We start from the raw sequence: 19,746 nt of genomic DNA on the forward strand, positions 1-19,746 counted from the left end.
GTTGTATTGATACAAGTTTTCACAAATAATACTTTTAATCTGGCACTGTTTCTTTTTAGGAAAAAATCCTAAAGCTCATGTTCAACAAATCCAGCTGCCCCATACTTTTGTCCTCTTGGCATATATGTTACCTATTATTACATTCTGTTAGCCTTATTTTATTATTTCATTGTTAAATATGCAAAATAAAGACTAAGAATTCTTATCCGTTTCCCTTCCAATATTCGGTTCTACCTCTTGAATTTCAGGATGACTCTATAGTGCAACATCACCCTATTTAAAATATTGCAGTTATACTGCAAATGTGCAGATCAATTTAGATTTGTATCACCCAGCAAAGAAAGCAGCCAACAACACTGAGCTCACAAATGCAGAGGAGGTTGCAGATCTATGCTCTCTGGTACTCGGACCACTTCAATTTCAGTCTGCAGAATACCAAAACGTTTCCTACATGGCTTTCTCTACAACTCTTCTATTAGTTCTTAATTGAAATTGAAACATGGCAAATTTCAATTTCCATTTAGTGTAGCAAGAGACATTCACTGAAAAGATCTACTAAAAAGGTAACTCAAAGTAAAAGGCACATTTGCTCAGATACCCATTGCAGGCCTATAGAGTGATGTCAGGAACACAACCTTGGACAGCAGAACTAACATCACATTCAGATACTCAGAAGCTGGATGCCAATTTTTATAAATGCTACCTCGATTACCCATGTTTTCAAATGGAGTAAATTTGTGTTTAATATCAGAATAATTAGAGCTTGGTTCAAAGCTATTAGTACATACTGCTGAGATGATCCATGTTTTACTTTCATTTTGCTGTCATGTAAAATTAGAAATAACTTTAGAGGTTCCTGTGCCAGTCACAAGAGTTTTAGGATCTGACTTGTCCCTAAGCTCCAAAAATGTTATCAAACACAAACTCTGAGTGAAGGGCCAAAAAGGATAAGGTAAAGGAATATGGGGAACAGCTTTTCCACATGTTCACTTGAAACACTTTAAGCTTAAAGTGCTTCAAACAGCATTAACTTTTCCTTAGATCCATCACTTACTTCAAAAGACTCCCATCCTAGCAGACACTGCCCACATGCAAAATAGAAGTGATTTGAGCAAAACAGTTTACGAATCAACAATGAGGAAGGAGAGAACAGATGAATACAGCAAACAGATGGGAAAAATGATATAATCCTGGGTAAAAGGCAGTCTCAGAGCAGTCTGGAGTAACTGGTGTTAAACATTCCAGAGATACCACAAATGCAGTTATACACAAGCACCTGAGGATAATGAACTCGGCAGACATCTATAGATTACATTTTTGTTGAGAAAATGGGATAAAGGTGATCCAAACACTTCACCAGACAGAGATAAAGCTTGGCACAGGCTGATCTGTCCATGAATTTTGTCCTCCTCTAGGCTACAAACAAGGAAGTAGGCCACAGAAATTCAAGAAGAGGAAAGCTAACCAGTTTATATTGGATAAGGCAGAGAAAGTGAGTTGGGAGAGATGTTGAAGTGACAAGCAAGAACCTAGTTTTTACAGAACACTTTTCAGTGGTTATGTAAGGAATGCATTTAGGGAAAACTAGAGGCAAATGGACACCATAGTCAAGAAGGGCAGAACAAGATTAAGAGACTTAACTCTTCTGTTGGAGAAGTGATTTTATCTGAAAATGTAATTACAAAAAGCCCACTCACTTTGCCAGTTTGGGTCAATCAGAAGTCAGAGAAATGGGCCTGCTGCAGTGGTGAGCCTCAGCTATCAAACCCTGCCAGAGTCCTTCAGGCAGAAAGCAACTGCAGACAGAAGCAAACCAACCCAAAGAAGCAACGACTAAGCTCTTACTGTCAAGACTGTACAAAGAGAAGTGGGAAAGAAAGCAGTGCTAGAAATATAAGGCCAACAGCCAAAATTCATCAGTAAAGTAAGAGGAGGAAAGATAAGTAAGAAAGGATTAGAGCAAATGATCTGGGAAACATTTGATTCAGGAAAGTCTAAGGAGGAAAGGATTTTAGGAACAACATGGTATGAAATGTTAAAAGCGTGCAAGGGCTTTCAGAGGATAAATGGATTTTGTCCTGACCTTTTCTTTGGTATTATTTCCTAAGTAAAACAGAAGCCATTCAGCAACCCACCCCAGCTACTGTCATACCTTAACAAGCTATAAGAATGCTTGGTCACCAAGACTTACCTTCAGCAACCCCATACAACACAAAAAGTCACTGAGGTCTTCAAAGCAAAATTTCCACCAGTAATTCCCTACTTCTAAGAAACTGTTATTAGACTTCAGAACAACAAGCTCAAGAATAATTTTAATTGGTATTTATGCTAAAGCACAAACATCTTTCTCATTTGCGCACCAACATGAAAAATCAGCAACTGACGGGATATAGAGGCTTCCAAACACAACAGAATGTGGGCTGCACTGGCCCTCTGCAAAAGAAGGAATTCAGCAGAAATTTCACACAGCAATGATAGCTACATATTTTAACATCCATAGGTAATTTTTACACAAGTTAAAATGAAGAACAACATTACTATTGTTGTATTGTTACCAGTATCTGAGGAGCGATATCTGTCTGTGTTAAGGGTTCTCTTTAAGACAGGGAAAGCAAGCCATAAACTTATGAGATAACTTCATTGCTTGAGCTGAATTCTCTCAGATAACTATATGCAAGCAGATAAAGTTTCTTTTCAGAAAATAAAAAAGCATTATTATTATTTTCTAAAATATTTTTCATCTAAATATTCTCTTGTAGACTAGGAATGCAAAGTACAGAATGCCTAATACAATACTCAAAGATCTAATTGTCTAACCAATATGTCAGAAGTGACTTGACTTTCAAGGGCAAGAAGATGCTGAACCTGATCCAAGTTTGTTAATTAATAGCCTCCCTAGATAAATTATTTTTTAATGTTGTACTTGATTACTAAATCTCTCTGCTTCAAGTCAACAGATGGCTTCAATTCCCCCCAAACCAAAAATTCCATAACTCTCCATACTACAACAATCTAAATTTAGTTAGATACTTAAATATTATTATTATTTTTAATTGAGTAATGAAACAGCCGTGGATAGATGAAAAATTCACTCTTCAAATTTTCTGGACAGTTACAAGTTCAGAAAATTATTTCTACATTCCTGTTGTTTAGAGAATCCTTGATCAGCACTAAGAATGTTAAAAAAAACCTAAAAAAACAAAGCACCAAATCATTGACAGCAAATCTGAAACCACTATGAGAAGAATGATGAATCACACTCTTTTGGCAAGATTGTCAATTAAACATTCTGTGTCATAAGAAAATCAAAGCACAGTACACACTCTCAAGATTTGAGTTCTGTCCTTCCAATAGTTCCTTCCACTTTCAAGCTCACCCCCAAGAGCACGGGACAGCCTTTCCAGCTGACCTACGATTACTGCATCGTTTAAATAAAGCCCACAGTAACCATTCACACAAAGACTGTAAACACAAACACCACTTATTTCCTCCTGTTTCTATGGCATTATGACCCAAGGGCCACAAAAGTCAGCAGAAACCTTTTAATTGATTTGAAAATGTGTCCTCTGACCCTAATGTTGCAAAGATCTGCACAGACAGATCCTTGCTTCAGTGATTCCACAACTCGTTATAGAATCAGGGCTACTAAAATATAGTGGCTGGTTCTTTGTAGCAGTTTTGGATTTTACACCATTCCAGTTATTGAAAAGGCTGTGGAGTTTCTTTATCAAATTGCACTAACATCCATAAAAGGATAAATTGAAACTTCTGATAGCATGTCAACGTGTGTATCAGAATCTTGGAGCAAAACAAATGGATCACTTGCCAGCCACAAAATGAACACTCTGAATAGGTCCTGCCTGGCTATTTATTAATGCTTTTACAGTAATATTTTCAATACATACTATTAAAATAACTACTTTAAATTTCACCCCAATGATGTTAATCTTAATTGTTTTTTGTGTTTAATACCTCATGCATTGAAATGTTGTCAAAACACTGAGGTTGAAAACTTTGAGATGATTTCATTCTTCAGTACACCACTGCTTGTTGCTGCATTCTGCTTTCTACAAGATCAAGTCAAAGAGAAGAGAAGTCATCAACATTTCAAATACATTAACTTTTGGTGGGTTTTTTTAAACTTAAAAATTTTAATCCATTTGTAAGAGCCTGTTCTATTTTGAATTTAAAAGAAAGAATGTCAAACCTCAGGGAAATGGAATTCAATTAATATGCATGTGTCCACTGGTGCTGGGGGAGAAGCTGAGCTACATGTGGAAACCACAACACAGAATTTTCCATTGGTTTATAGAAGAAAAACAGCTTTTGTCTGCTGAAATGGTCAATATAAGAATACAAAACTTCTAATATGAATTTTAATTAAAAATAGGTCAAGCAAATGCTCTTCCTCTGCCCTCCACGCCCACCAACTTTGCTAGCACAAACCTCATTATTCTGAAAAGCATGGTGTAAAGCAAATCTAAAAGAAAACCTATTAATATACTTTTGCACAGCTATCAAGAAGAGTGGCAGTCTTCTGTCAGTTTTGCAAAACACACACATAAAAAGAATAAAATTTGAGAAAACTTGATTAAAGGAGTCACTCAAAATTATCTACTTGACTATTAAATAAAATAATAATTTGCATAGAATACTACCTGACTCTCCACATGTGGCTATTTCCTTCCCAGGAGCTCTTAGAAGGCAGAAGTGTGGAGATGTCCTAGATATAAAGGCTCCCCCGTAAGATACACACACTGTAGTCTCACAGGCACCCAATTTCACTGCATTGCTACAAGTGGGACAGCAATGAGACACTTGATTTTCAAGACAAGCCCAAGTACTGCAAGAAGCAATCCCGGTTGAATAACATACTCCTGCCTTTTTCAAATGGAGGTGAAAGTGAGTCTGGTATTAAAGGTACCCTGGCACACTGAGGAAGAGTTGAGACATCATGGTTCTTGTAAGAAAAAAAAAAAACATCGCAGCAGCAGGAAGGAAAAGTGACCAGTCCTGCAGTCCCTCAAATCTGTAAAACCACAGGATGTAAAACTACAGGCTTAATCTCACAGCTATCAAAGACTAATCTCTGTATTCCTGTAAAGTTACTTACATAGGTGCATTTAGTTTTGACCTCATTTGGAGGAATATCAGAACCTTTTGGTCTACAAGGTTTACTACTTAAAACTGTATTTCAATTCAGAAGTCAGTAAATTAGTTAAAGCCAATGAAAGCACCTAATTATTTGATAACAGCTCATCTGTATGTTAGACATCTGAATTATCAGTTCTACATAGGTTGTTGTCACAGCACATGTCACAGTTGAGATGGCCACAATACACATACTGTCTCCATACAATTTCAGAAGGCTTTAAGCATTTGCCCATACAAATTAACACCATACCACACTAAGTAACAGCAAGTCACTTCACAAGGCTGCAAGCATCTGTCCTTCTTGTTCTTCAGCCCAACCTTTTATCCCCCCATGTTGATTCAGTGCCCCTGTGAGCCCTCTGTTCCCTATGGTGGTTGCTCAGTGCCCTGGGCACTCCATGGCTCATCGCTGTCAGTGCTGCTCCCCTGCTGCTCACAGCTGAGCCCCTGGGGATGAGGCTGGGCACAGCCCCACTCCCAATCACCACAAAAACCTGTGTGCCTACAGGTTGTTATAAAACAGACCTCAAAAGCACCAGCAGGATTTACTTAAGTAAATTATTTAGTACCTACATAAAATAAAGTTTGTAATTAGGATCGTTCAGCCTGGAAAAGAGGCTTTAGGGTGACATAACTGTAGCCTTCCAGTACTTGAAGGCAGCTTAAAAGAAAGGTAGAAAGGGACTTTGGACAAGGGTATGTAGTGATAAGAGGGAATCACTTCAAACTGAGAGCAACTTTAGATTAGATTTTAGGAAGAAATTCTTTACTGAGAGGGTGGTGAGGTGCTGAAACAAGGTGACCAAAGAAATGGTGGATACCCCTGGAAGTGTTCAAGGCTAGGCTGGATGGGACCTCAAGCAACTTAGTCTGGTGAAAGGTGTCCCTGTCCATGGCAGAGGTGGGTTGAAACTAGCTGATTTTAAGGTCCCTTCCCACCCAGGCCACTTTATGATTCTGTGAATTCAGAGGAAAACTAGATGTATTTAGTGTCACTATTTCTCACTTCACTTTCTTTTGCCTGCATATTTAAAATATACTAAAACTTAATTTTCGATTTTATGCCTGTATGCTTAGTTTTTCCAGATAATTACTGCATAAAAAATTAGTTTATGTGGAATAACAACAGAATATCATAGTTACCTTGCCATTTATTTGGAAGCACATTATTACAGGAAGACTCCTCCTTTGTTGAATTTAATTGCCTATGAAGATCCTGCCATTTGAGTCTGTCTTCTGGAACATGTATTTCATCATTATTTTTTAGCCTTGTTACATCAATCACCACAACTGCTACAGAAGATTTCTGGGCTGTGAAGTGATAATTTGTTCCAGCGATATTAATGAGGCAAGCATTGGTCTTGAGGGAGGTGACAGCCCACTGCTTTGCAGACAGCAGCAGATTAACGTGTTGTACTATACATTGTTTGAAACGTATCACTGGAGCATTCAAAATATTATTACCTACACTTAAGGTATTTTTGCCACCCACACTACAAATTACCCATTGAGTAATGTAACATCCCTCACCACAGTGCACTGTCACTTCAGGAAGAAACACCAATGCTGGGTGGCTAGGAGCTTCTGGGAATGACACTACAGAACTAGGGAAAAAAAAAAAAATCAGAAAAAGGGAAAGATTTGTTGATGCTGTAACAGCATTCCCAGTGTACTGCTGCAGGAAGCAGTACATCTGGAAACAACAGATGGTCTGTGTTTAAATGGGAGGGAATAGAGGATTTTAATACCCATACATCTCTAATTCAGTTCTACAAGTTTGATTTCTACGTTTTCTCAGATTATGGAGTGTTACAGGATCTGTATGACAGGCTTTACCCATATTACTGTTACTATCAACATAGCCAGCTAAAGCCCTAATGTTGTACTATCTTTATCTGTGAACTCTGACTTAGCCATATGTGCACTTTCAGAAAAGCAGACTTGGTCTTTAAAAAAAAGCTTACACCGGAAATTTATACGAACTGAAACACTATTTGTTACAAGACAGATGTTCTATCACCCTGAATAATTCACAATCACTTATTCAGCCTTTTACACTTGTTTTATGATATACTTTGTACAGGTACACATGGTTTTACAGAGCATTTTTAATCTATAGGGGAAAAAAAAGGAAAAAAATGACAGAGAATACAAGATTTTTTTTCATATATCCTTTCCACATAAATGTCTCAAGCTCTTAACTGATTTATACATAAGAGCTACTTACAGGCATTCTAAAGAATAATCCTAGCCATGCATGATTTACATTTACACATTTTAACTCAAAGGAGTGGCGGAAAGAGGATATGGCCATCTGCATAGAAAGCCTTCTGTGGCTAACAGCTAGTGCTACCAGCTCTCCCAGTCCCTAATGCCAGATTGAACCATTTGTGACTGGTGCATAGGCAATGGCTGGCTAAGAGTTGGAAGATAAGCTTCTAGAAAAAAAAGACCACATACATTTTTTTTAAGCAGAAAGCAAAATTATCTTCCTGGTGATTAATCTCCAGCAGAAATATGAGATGGTTAAGATGAATGAAGTGAAAATATTCTAAGAACTTTGGTTTTTATATTCTTTTCAACAGCATATGTTCCAAGTATTCAAGTTTTAAGCCTGAAGCATCCTAAGACAAATTGAACAGGTATGTTATACTGATCTATACCTTTAGAAATGTACAAGGTTCCTTATAGGTGGCCAAAATTGGAAATTTGTTCAAGAATAATTAGCTCTTATGCCTTTGTAATATAGAGGTCAGCATCTGTTTGTAGTAGGATTTGACATCAGTTGAAGCATATGGATAGGAATCCAAACTCTTTCTCTCATTAAAAATACACCATTTAATTTGGCTCAGTTCAGGACGATTAGCAATATGTGCTCAAAGAGAAGCTTACAATTGGCACAGGGAAAGTTGGCTTGGGCAGAAGACCACAGGCAGAAGAGAATCCAGAAGCTTGTAAAGATGGCCTGCACACACTATGCCAGTCTCTTGTTAATGCTATTAGCTATTCATTTTCATAAGCACTCAGATACAGTAAAAACATTCAGTCAACAAGAAACACAATAACAGTTATATATAAATAAATCAAACAGTATCACCTTAAAATACCCAGACCTGTCTTCCAAGCTTTCCATAAATAACAGACTTCTAAAATTAAAGACACACACTGAGGTTATTTACTCCTAAGCATTATTAAAATCAATTAGATAAAATATACATTTAATGAAGAAAGACAAAATGCTCCAATTTTTTGGTTTAGAAGAATATGCAATCAAATATCTTGCTAAGTTTAAAGCTTAGACAGTTATTAGACTATAAGGTACAAAGAATTTTGCAATGCAAGAAGTATTTTGGAGAAGAGGTTTTAAAGCAAGTCCTAGCACTTTCCAATCTCTGTCCTAGATATTAAAAAACAAACCAACAAAGCAACCCAGAAATAAATCCAAACTGAAAAAGTACACCTGTCATGTTAACATTCTCCTCTCTAGAACTTCTATATATGCACAGAAAGATAATCCATCATTTTGTATTGACATACAGAAGGTGCTGGATCCAACATTTTAAAAATAATTAGCTGTTTAATATAGGTGTTTTCAAAGTTACTCTGAAACCTACTACTGAAAGCTCAAATGGTACCAAATGTAGCAAATTCATAAAAGCTGATCTAGCACATTTGTCTAGGTATCATTTTTTCTTGCCTCACAGAATTACAGAAAAAAAAAATAAAAAGAACAAAACACATTGTGTTTTTCCACAGTAAAATGGACAATTAAAAAAAAATTGTGGGAAACTCCCTGCTGCAACTTTACATTTCACTTCCTGTAATTTACCTGAAGTTATCTGGAAAACTGAAAATTCACTGGCTTAAAGTGAACTGACTTCAAAACTGGATTTAGTGCAAACCATTCAAAAGAAAGAAAGAAACTGATTTCATCTCACCTCCTTGCACACTCCCATTTTATGTACTTAATATTTTATAGTCTTGCTATAAATACACAACGCCGAGCCAACCGAGAGTACACCCATGCCTCCTTCTACCACACACGTATTTTATGTCCATCTACTGTTTATCAACTGGATCATCTGGTGAGTCAACCAAACTTCTTCAGAAGTGCTGTGACTCTGCCATGACACAGTGACAACTCATTTGCTCTCTCTGCTTTTGCAGAAAGTGACTCAGAAATTACTTTTCACACACCATTCCTGTATTTCTAGCAATGATGCTGGCATAACAGCACACAAATTCTCTCCCTGTGGTCCCAGGAGTACAAGTTCACTTGTGCTTCATTTTTAGGTTTCTTTTCATTTGTTTCAACCTCTATCAAAAACCTTGCCTTGTTGCTCTTCATAAAAACCCTTTCTTGTTTCAGGGGCACAATGTTATGACATAAAAAGAAAAACATTCTCACTGCCTTCATCTTCTTCTTACTAAGTAGAAACAGAGTGGACTTCAGTGCACCTTCTTATTTACTATTAATGCATTCACATAGAAGTCGCACAAAAAATTTATCTTTATTATAAATTATGCTTTTTGTTAAAAGGCTCATTAGTTGTGTTTTAATACAGACTTATCTTTGTCTATTGGGATAACGAGTGGTATTTTGGGGAAAAAAATAAGAGCTTTGCACTAAAGCTTGTTTCTGGATAATTTAAAACCCCATGACAGCCTTTGACTGTCAGACTGAAAAGCAGAATAAGCTAACCAGATATCTCTTCTTTCTTAATAGGACTGACTGCTCTAATCAAATATGTGAAAGAAGAAAGAAAAAGAGGCACTTATTTTCCTCTCTTGGATTCCTCATCTGGGAGAGAATACACTTACCAAACAGTTTCAAGAATATCAAAGTAAAGCCTAAATCTTCAGCTGCATAATACAGCGATTTTTGAAGGGTATTCTTTATTGAGATGCTGAATGTAACAGTATTAATGTGTACATAGAGCAGCACTGTGATGTACCTTTATTTTGAAGGAACAATAAAGCAGCAGCCATGGCCATCCAACATGGAATTTTAATCTACATAATTCTAAGAACTTTCCAACTCCTAAGCAGGTGCTGATTAAAAACAAAAAAAAAGCCCAAACCAATGACCAAACCCACAAAAATCCCAAAACACATATCCACCCCCCCCCACCCCCAATCAGGCCTATTATTCTGCAAGATACCTTCATGACACAACCGCTTCCAAAATTTAATGTATTCAAAATTCTTGATAAATTAAATTTATAAGAATTCAAGTAACTTAATATAAGAAAGAAACACACAATTTTTAAAAGAACTCCTGCTGTTGCAGAGACCCAAACAATCACAGTAATGATCTACTGCATTAGGAGACAGCCCGCATGTATTCACTGAATGGTGTGCTGGAATAGACCCCCTGTAAAACATGTAAGGAACATTTAAAGATTCCAATATTCATGACTACAATTCTCCCATTGTTTTTCAAAATGGCATATTTTTAAGACGGTCTAAAATATACTAGGTAGAACATGTGTTACACTAATTTTTCTATCCCATAAAGCCCAAATAGATGACTGAATTAATCAATACATGGTTGCTATAACCTGTTCCAACTGCTGGAACTGTACAAAACAGCAATAAGAAAAATATTTGAAACTAATCAATATGGTCATGTAAGAAAGCAAAAAATGGAAAAATCATTGGAGATGATTGTGGAGAAACACATATAGGCACTGTCAAAAGAAAAAAAAAAATGCACATAGTCAAACTCAAGTTTTCCAGTAATTCCTTTGTCCAACCCAAAAAATAATTCTAATCACAAATGAGTAAGTTTAGTAGCAATATTTGAATAGATTAATTAAATCTATACAAAGTGCTTTTCTGTTAACTATTTCTCATTAGATTTAAATACTGCAAGTCTCAGCACAGGCATTCCTCTGCACACAATAGTGCAGAGAAATCTAATTTCTTTAATTTACAGGAATCCCAAAATGATAGTAAGTGAATGTCATAAAGAAACTTTTTTGGACAAGTCTAACAATTTTCAAAACCACCCTGAACACCGTGCACAATTATGACCATTGCTCACACTCAAAGACCACATGCTCAAGTCTAACATATCACAACTTCAATTCTTTTTAAAGCAGCTACTTACTGAGCACTGCTACTGCAGGAAAGGAGAGACTCAACTGTTTCCTCTTTGCAGTATTTAAGATTTGTTTAAAAGAAATCTGATATATTTTCACAATATGCAACTTCCTAATGCATATTCAGGTTTTGACTCCCTTAAGCACTGTATTATATTAGGTTATAATTAATGACACAAGCTCATACTCACCAGTACTTTTTAATTCCCATACAATATTAATATACCCCATCCTCTTTGTCTTTACTAAATACTGATAAACTGAAACAATGACTGATATCTTCTTATGTCTGAAAGCAGAAAGAAATTAGAATTTTATATCAATTTTATTGCAAGAGAGAAAAATAATGCAGAAGCCATAATAAGTATGCATGCTTTCAAAAGCCAGACAATGCTGGCTCAATTAAAATTACACATGAATTCTGTAACTGAAGAAAGATCTAAATCCTTGCCACATAAATTTTCTGTCTTAAAAAGAAGGGCTGGGTGACGGAAAGGAAGTTGCAGCACCTGTCTCTATTAAGAAAAAAAAAAAAAAGACTGTTAGTTGTATAAAAGTCTTGGAATATATTTAAAACTTAATATGGGAGCCAGGGCACTGCCTTGCAATCACAAACACCACTTCTATGGAAATGCAAAATACTAAACTTGCACATCTTTTAATCATCTGCTCTCAAAATAGAAGACTTGAATTTGCTGGTTGATGGCTTAATTTAAATCTATAGATACAAATAAATAGAAAGAGATTGCATTAGTCCAAGACAAAACATGCTGTGGGTTAACTCCCACAAGCAGTTCAGCCCCTGCACAGCTGATCCCACAGTCTCCTCCTGTGGGATGAGGAAGAGAATTGGAAGGGTAAAGGCGTGAAAATGTGTGGGTTGAGATGAAGACAGTTTAATATGTAAAACAAATGCTGTGTGCATAAGCAAGGCAAAACAAGGAATTCATTCCTCATGTCCCAAGGGTGGGCAGGTGTTCAGCATTCCCAGGACAGCAGGGCTGCAGTGGGGTGAGGAGCAGCAAAGGTGTTTAGCACCATGCAAGCATGACTCAACAAAAGCATCTGTGTGTTATCAACACTTTCTGCATCACAAGACATAGCCCCAAACCAGCTACTCTCAGGAAAAGTAGCCCAAAACCAGTAAAATGAATGACATTTTAAATATGAAGGGTTGCAGATAAAGTCAGTTTCATATCAAGAATTCACAGAGTTCCATTTTAACTCTGATAGTTTGGAAACTTTTGACTTAACTGAAATAGTAAAAGAACCTGGTTTTGCATCTCAAACTTTCCAGCAAACAAAATGGTGTAGGTCAAAAGAAAGGAAACATCTAGAAGCACTGGAACCACTGCAATAGCTACTCTTCTCCCAGCCAGGAGCAGGTACCTGGTGGCAGGGAGCAGCAGCAGCACTGCATGCAGAGTTCCAGCCTCCTGCCTGTTAATGCCTCTTGCAAGAATTAGGACTGTTTCATTCCTGTCTCTGCACAAAGATTTCTCCCTATGTTTCAACCAATAATTAAAGTTCTCATTTAACATCTCTTTTTGTAACTAGAGGCAGTAACTCAAAAAGTATGGGGAATTTTGAAACTGGAAATCAAAAGTACGATTTTAACTTTTTCCAAATCTTAGCACAAGCCTCATCTCTTTTTAACAGTCCCAATAGTTTAAATAACTGACGCACAACAACAATAAGAAGAAAACTTGCTGATATTTTTAGCAGAAAAGGTTCTTTAATCTAAGAATAGAGGAAAATAACTTTGAACAATTGCCTTTCTCTGTTCTCACTATAACAGAATATTACACACATCCTCTTATAATCAGTACAAAAACATTAACATGAATATTCTTTTCCTAAAGACAAATAATTCACCCACAGGAGTTTTTTTAGAGCATGGTTTTAGGAAATATACTTCATGAAAACACTGCTTCAATTATCTTATATTGGAATAAATTAGCTGGGACTCCATTTTCTTCATGCAGGAAAGACAAATCTTTATTGTGCAGGACATATTTTATAGGATTATCAGAAGGCCCTGTGCCAGATCTTACTGGTGGACAATACATTCACGTTTAGTTCATTGGTTGGTAGATGGTATTTTGCCCATCTATCAAACTTCCATACATTTTTAGTTAGTTTACATATTTCTTCTACTGATTCTCATGAGACAGATCTTATTGTTTATACAATAACTAGCAGGTGCTACTTGTTTTTTACCCAAGAATAGGTTGTTGTGCTAACAAACCTTTCATACCTAAGACTGTTTTCACAGGGGAACTTGGAAATTACTTAATTGCACTTAGAAGAAATGACAGGCTAGTTATTAGTTTAACAGAGCAGGCCTGATTTTATGAGGCCTTTCTGTTATAATTCTTCTACCTGTCTACGATAATCTTATGCTGCAGTAAGTATATGTGAAAGCTTTACATATCATATTCCTTCAAACACAACACAAGATTTGGATCATATCCTCACATTGCAGAGTAGATTTGGTAAAATATGACATCTACAAGAATGCAAAAGAACTACTGCTGTGCATTGCCTTCAGCAGCAGCCAGTTTTAACAAAACTTGAACTGATGACATCTGGAGACAAAAATTTACATCAAAGCCCAGCCAACAAATGTGAAGGATTCAAACTCCCAACTTCATTTGCAGCCATTTCCTCTATCACGAAGAAAAACAGTGAGGTTGCTGTGGGAATTTAAGATGAACAAATACAACAGGTAACAAGCAGCAATAACTTGCTCTTCTGCATTCCAGACCACCAGAGATCTGCCTGGCTATATGGTAAAAGCTACATCAAGACAATAAAGTATTAGGTATAAGATGACTGCAACATTTTTCAATTCACAATTATGAGTCAATCAGAATGCTAACCTGGAGGAAATAAACACTTTTTTAGTAGAAAAAAATTCCATATTTATTTTTATTATATTAACCAAAACATTAAATACATAAATATCTTTTTCTTTCAGATAAAACAAACCTACTCGAAAGAATGGGAAATTATTATTGTTAGTCCTAACTTTATCTTAGCTAGCATATGTATAACAAGTATAAATAGTTTTATAGACATATTCCTTCTCAAACCTCTATGTGATCACTATTTCTGAAAAACTACTTTAATTAACTTCATTCTCCGATGAAATCTACAAGGTACTACTCTTTATTAATAAACATCTTAATCATGGACTAGTACAGGCATAAGAAACAAGAAGAACATTGCCACCTAGCTGTTTCAGCAGTGCCCATAAAGAATGGCATGTTCAGCTTACATATCAAATACTCTAGGGAAAAATCAGTCCATATGAAAAATGTACAAAGGCCTACCTAAAATCATGGGGCAAGGCTAAGTTTCTGTCACTTTTATCTTACAAGCACTGAAAGAAGGTGGTCACAAAATCACAAATTGAAAGCCTATTCAACACAACCACGAATCAGTGTCTGACACCATCTCTCTTTCATCAGCTCTCAGCAGAAAGACAAAAAGACCAACATATATGCGTGTACACTGATTTTTAGCAATTAAACACCCTGAAATTCCTGCAAAATCTAGAATACCCTTAGATAAGGTATCAATGTGTATGCAAATAAGTAATTTTCTTATCTCTGATGGAGACATGTTTCTTTAAAACACATTTCCTGGCATTTTGATTTAAATATATTTAATAAAGGCTTCATTTGAAAATTAGTGCTTGTACAATTTATAAAATGCAACTGGCTACATAAATCATATCAGAACTTCCCAGAAAAATCAGAAAAAAGCAAAGCAGCTGAAGCCTGACATTGCAGATGTCCAGACTGGTATTTTCTAAGCAAATGTAAGAAATGCCACAGCAGAAGGGCATCCTGCCCTGCCCCACAATGCAACAAGAGCAAAGGACAGCATCACAGAACTGGCACATCATCTGCTTGGGAGCTGTGTGTTCCAGCTCTGCAGCCCGGAGCTCATGCATTCCAAAAGCATTTGGTAGCTTCTCTGAAGCTCTTCAACCTGATACACTAAATTTAGGAAGCTAAAGTAGTACTTTAGGAGTACTGAGTAAACAGACCATAGGATTGAGCTTTATAGCTGCAACACTTCAGATGGCGATCGCCCCTCCTATGAAGTTTTTTTAGTCATCTTCTTTCCAGATTAATGCCATTTTTTGAAAAATGAACCTATGCCGTCTTATTAGAAAGCAGTGTTTAACATCACAAAATGTCAAATTCTGTACACTTTTCCAATAAAAATGGAACCTTTACCAGTTAGCTGCTGGTTACTCCTCATCACTGCAGCTCTCTTGTCACATCAGTCTGTGAATCTCATCCTGCTGACTGATCCTGTGCAGGTCAGCCTTGAGAAACAAGCTCTGGACTTCATGGAGCATATCTTCAGGCTGAGCCTCCCCCCTCCCAGTGCAGGGAAGTCAAGAACAGGGTCCCAGGTGCCTCCAGCTTCCAAAGGGAACCATCCACTTTGTGACACTGGAGGAGAACTTTCAATTGGGAGCACTTCCCTTCAAAACACCACCACGGCTCAGCCAAGCAGGACTGTAATATTCTCCTCTTTAAATTTTGTTATAATCTAGGGGTAAGTAACAATTTGAGAAAGAACAGGGGGTATTCTTTTAGTACTTAAGATTTCAAACACAATAAAGCAGAAACTGACTGGGACTACACAAGTTTATTATCGGCATAGGTAACTACGGCCTCTTCCTACAGTAGTGCTTCCTACAGCAGAGTGCTGAACACCTGTAGCTTCTTCAACTCCTTCCTTAACCTGGAAATGCAGTGCAATTCTGAGGCAATACAATCATGTACGTGTCTATGCTGCATTCAAACATGCACAGAGACTTGGAAAATCCTGCCTGTTTTATACAGGTGGAAGGAACAACAAGGAGGAGGAAGGAAGAACAAGTGGAAGGAACAAACTGAAGAGAGAGATCACATTTCCAAAATGCAAATAAAATTGTCAATTTACCTGGAACTAGTACGAAATATACTCATCTGCTATAGATATGCCAAATAACTAGTTACATATATTAATTGATAATTATACAGAGACTCTCAGAGATAAAACACCAGAAATTAATTTAAGACAAAATAACATAGGCAAAGGAAAAAGCTTTACACCGCCCAAATAGCACTAGTTAGAGAAAAAAGAACACACCAGAGTGTCAGTGGTGTCACATCACTGTCTTTTGAAGATTAAACACATACAAAAAAGAACTTGAAAACCAAAATCACTAAATATTAAAGACACTCAGTAAAACTATGTTAATCACTTTTGCAAGCTCCTTAAAAAGAAAATTTCTTCTTCTTAACATTTCTTGATTAAGAAGATTTTACACCTTCACCAATGGAAACTAGACAAATTGTTATTAGTACTTAGAAGAATTAACTGCAAATATTGTTTTTATGATGACATAACCTCTGCAGAGCTTAGCCTACAAAACAGCCAGAAAATGAACACATCATCTCATCCCCGTACAAATTTTAGTCGGCCTTTTCCCATGGGCATTCAAATTTTGCATTCAGAGGTTTATTAGTCATATTGGTCACCAGCTACTCCTCCTGTGCTTCTCGGGCATTAAATCAGGGTATAATTCATGCAAACAATTGGAAACCACCATGAGTTCCTTACTCCATCACTCCCAGTCCTCCCTGATCTTTGTCCCATAATTATAGTTACTACAGAGTGAAATTTGCTGAAAATTATTCAAAGGTTTCAAGCTGAAATTATTCTAAGTGATGTCCAGAAGCACATACAAGATAAAGCTAGGCAGGTTCTGGGAGAAAGCGGAGTATTTCACACCTACCCTTTCTCCTTGGCCAGCCTGTCGAGCACATGCAATCCGACCAGCCACAAAAACTGCTGTCACATCTGGCAAGGCAGGGCCAAGACAGATACAGAACAAAAGAGCAAGGATACCCTGGAGACTGCAGGAAGAAACTCGGACTGCTCCAGGGTATTTTCATGATGAATAAAAGATCATAGAGAGAAGATCTAGCATCTTAGATGTAACAGTGGATAAGACACAATCTGCAGGGAATCACCTTCATTTCTTTTGTCTTTAGAGAACAAAATATAAAAATGGTTAACCTGTATTTAGCCCTTCTGCATCTAGGCCTGAACCTACAAAAAGCTAAGCAAGTGTTACTCTTAGCACAGTACACAGCATTTACCCTCAGAATAAGAAGAAAATACCAACCTATTTCGAAAGGATACTGGAATAAAAAAATACATAGCAAAGTTTCCATGTACACTATGCTTTTGAACAAACATATATATACACACATACATATGTCTATATACATATGTAATAAACAGATGATAATCAACTAAATGCAAAACACTAATGGTTTAAATTTCTTTTCAATTATTCCCTTCAACATGAAGGAAAAAGACAGTTGTTAAACAAAATCCAATAAACTACCATAAAATTGCCACGGAATTACCAGTTATGTTTAGTATATCTTTAAGGCCATCCAGGAAGGATGGCACCCTGACTCTTAGTTTCTCTAGGCTACATGCCCTTGTTTCTTAATTTTACAACCATGTCAAGTTGGGTGAGTCTAAGGGAAAGGAAAAAATTCCACAACCGTTAATAAAAGGAACAAAACATATTTTTGTGCTTCAGTCAATTGCCATCAGTACCTATGTGGCATTGATTTTTCCTAATTCGAACACTAAAAATAATATTCTATGTTCAGAGCATCATATGCTCATATATCACAATAAAGGAAAAAACCCCAAATAATGGCACTCTAAGTTTTTCCAGAAGAATGTCCAAGAGAAATAACTGAAATATTCTTGTGATTTTTTTTTTCTGGAAACACTGAATTAATAATAAATCCTTTACTCCAGCAGATATGATAATTATGTAGTAACAAATTAGTTTACCTGGATAATAGTTCTATTTAGATTCCTCACAATCATCTGGTTTATAGTTACTTGAATCAATGCATTTTAGATTTGCTGTGATGGTCTTGCTAAATCTGTTTTCCATGTTTGTTGACTCACATTTCCAAATATTCTGAAAAGTTTTTCTAGTTTGCACAGTCCAGCTGTAGGTGACAGGTAGAAGAAAATGTCAATGTTATGTAAGAAAACAGGATTGCCTTAAATATAAGAATGGTTCTTACAGATGCATTTCAGCTATTTCATGCTAAAACTAGCAAGACTTCACAGAAATGAGGGTGCTGCATCAAAAGCAACTATTGCTTCTACACAGGACTTTGGACACCTGCAGATCTAAGAAGTACCACAGATTCAGGCCAGAAATCAAAGCTCACCTTATCCTACAAGCCACTACTCCAGAGGAGTAGGAAGGAAACTGCATTTTCACTTCAGTATCTCCATTTTCCACAGACACCATGGGCAGTCCTACCTGCCCACATGGCTGCAAGCAAGAAGTCACACAACTGCCAAACAAACCATTTATCAACTGAGCAACAGACTGACCTGCAAAATCCCCATCTGTGATACAAATGCAATAGTGGCCCCAGAGATGAACCAGAAAAACGAGGAAAACAGCGCAGGACTTACACAAGAAGAGTCAGAACAGAGATTAATTATTCTGCCATCTAAAGACATATGGGGTTCAAACATGCTCTCCATTGTCCATTCTTGCTGTCTGATAATCAGTAGTGAAGAAAAGGTACTTTTCCCACTCCTGATCCCTGGGTACTACACTCAAACCAGAATGCCTGTGAATTGGTTGGGTAATATATGATTGAATTACAAAAAAAGGAAGGCTAGAAATTAGGATTTTTTATGATAACATGAACACTGGGTGATTATGTTTTTCAGTGAAAGGGTGGAGAAAATTATTTCTTCAAGGTTTGCAACTTCTGTAATTCATTTTTCATTTCAAATCTCTGGATAGTGCTCAAGACTTACCACTGCTCTTTGAATACCAAATGGCATCACAAACTTAAATGAAAAGACCTAATAGACAAAGCAGCTTCTCAGGCTCAATGGAAGACAGGATTTGACTCCCTGTTTGGGAAGTTATCTACAAAATAAAGCAACTGTCAGGTCTTCACACCAATTATTGAGGGGTGATACAGGTTTCATTAATCTCTTTATGCATAAACATTGGCTGTGATACTGCTTTTCAAGACTGAGTTAGAAACTAAAGCAAAAGCCAAAACCTAATGCAGAGGAAGCAGACACAGAGTATTTAGTACACAGTTCTGAAATACTGAACATTTTATGGCAAGTAATACCACTTCTTTGTTGTTTCTAATAATGAGATATTCCCACTCCAAGAGAAAAAGAGGAATTCATGAGAGACAAATACTTGTCAATTACTCTTACCTTGTCACTCTAAGGACAGCAGCAAATGTTGACAAAGGACAAGGTATTTATATGGAGGAAGGGAGCAGGGGGATGAGGGGTGGAAAGTACCTGTGAGTACAATTCATTGGATACACAAACACTTGAAAGGCTTCAAGGCACCACATGTATACAGGTCTGCATACACACAGTCTGTCTA

At 36.7% G+C, this 19,746-nt stretch overlaps 1 protein-coding gene across 19 annotated transcripts in view; it reads right to left on the bottom strand.

Moving 5' to 3' along the window:
* The window catches only part of TENM1 (teneurin transmembrane protein 1), a 793,032-nt gene that overhangs the window by 274,226 nt on the left and 499,060 nt on the right, over positions 1-19,746 (bottom strand). The window contains exon 1 of one of the 19 annotated variants that reach the window (XM_077786542.2): positions 3,973-17,820. The exons of the other annotated variants lie outside the window; for them this stretch is intronic. The gene's annotated coding sequence lies outside the window, so the exon portion shown is untranslated. Of the gene's footprint in view, positions 1-3,972; positions 17,821-19,746 lie in introns of those variants that run through there. 19 annotated transcript variants of the gene reach the window in all.

The sequence above is a fragment of the Lonchura striata genome, chromosome 4A (genome assembly GCF_050655825.1).
Source record: "Lonchura striata isolate lonStrDom1 chromosome 4A, ASM5065582v1, whole genome shotgun sequence".
Lineage (NCBI taxonomy): Eukaryota > Metazoa > Chordata > Aves > Passeriformes > Estrildidae > Lonchura > Lonchura striata.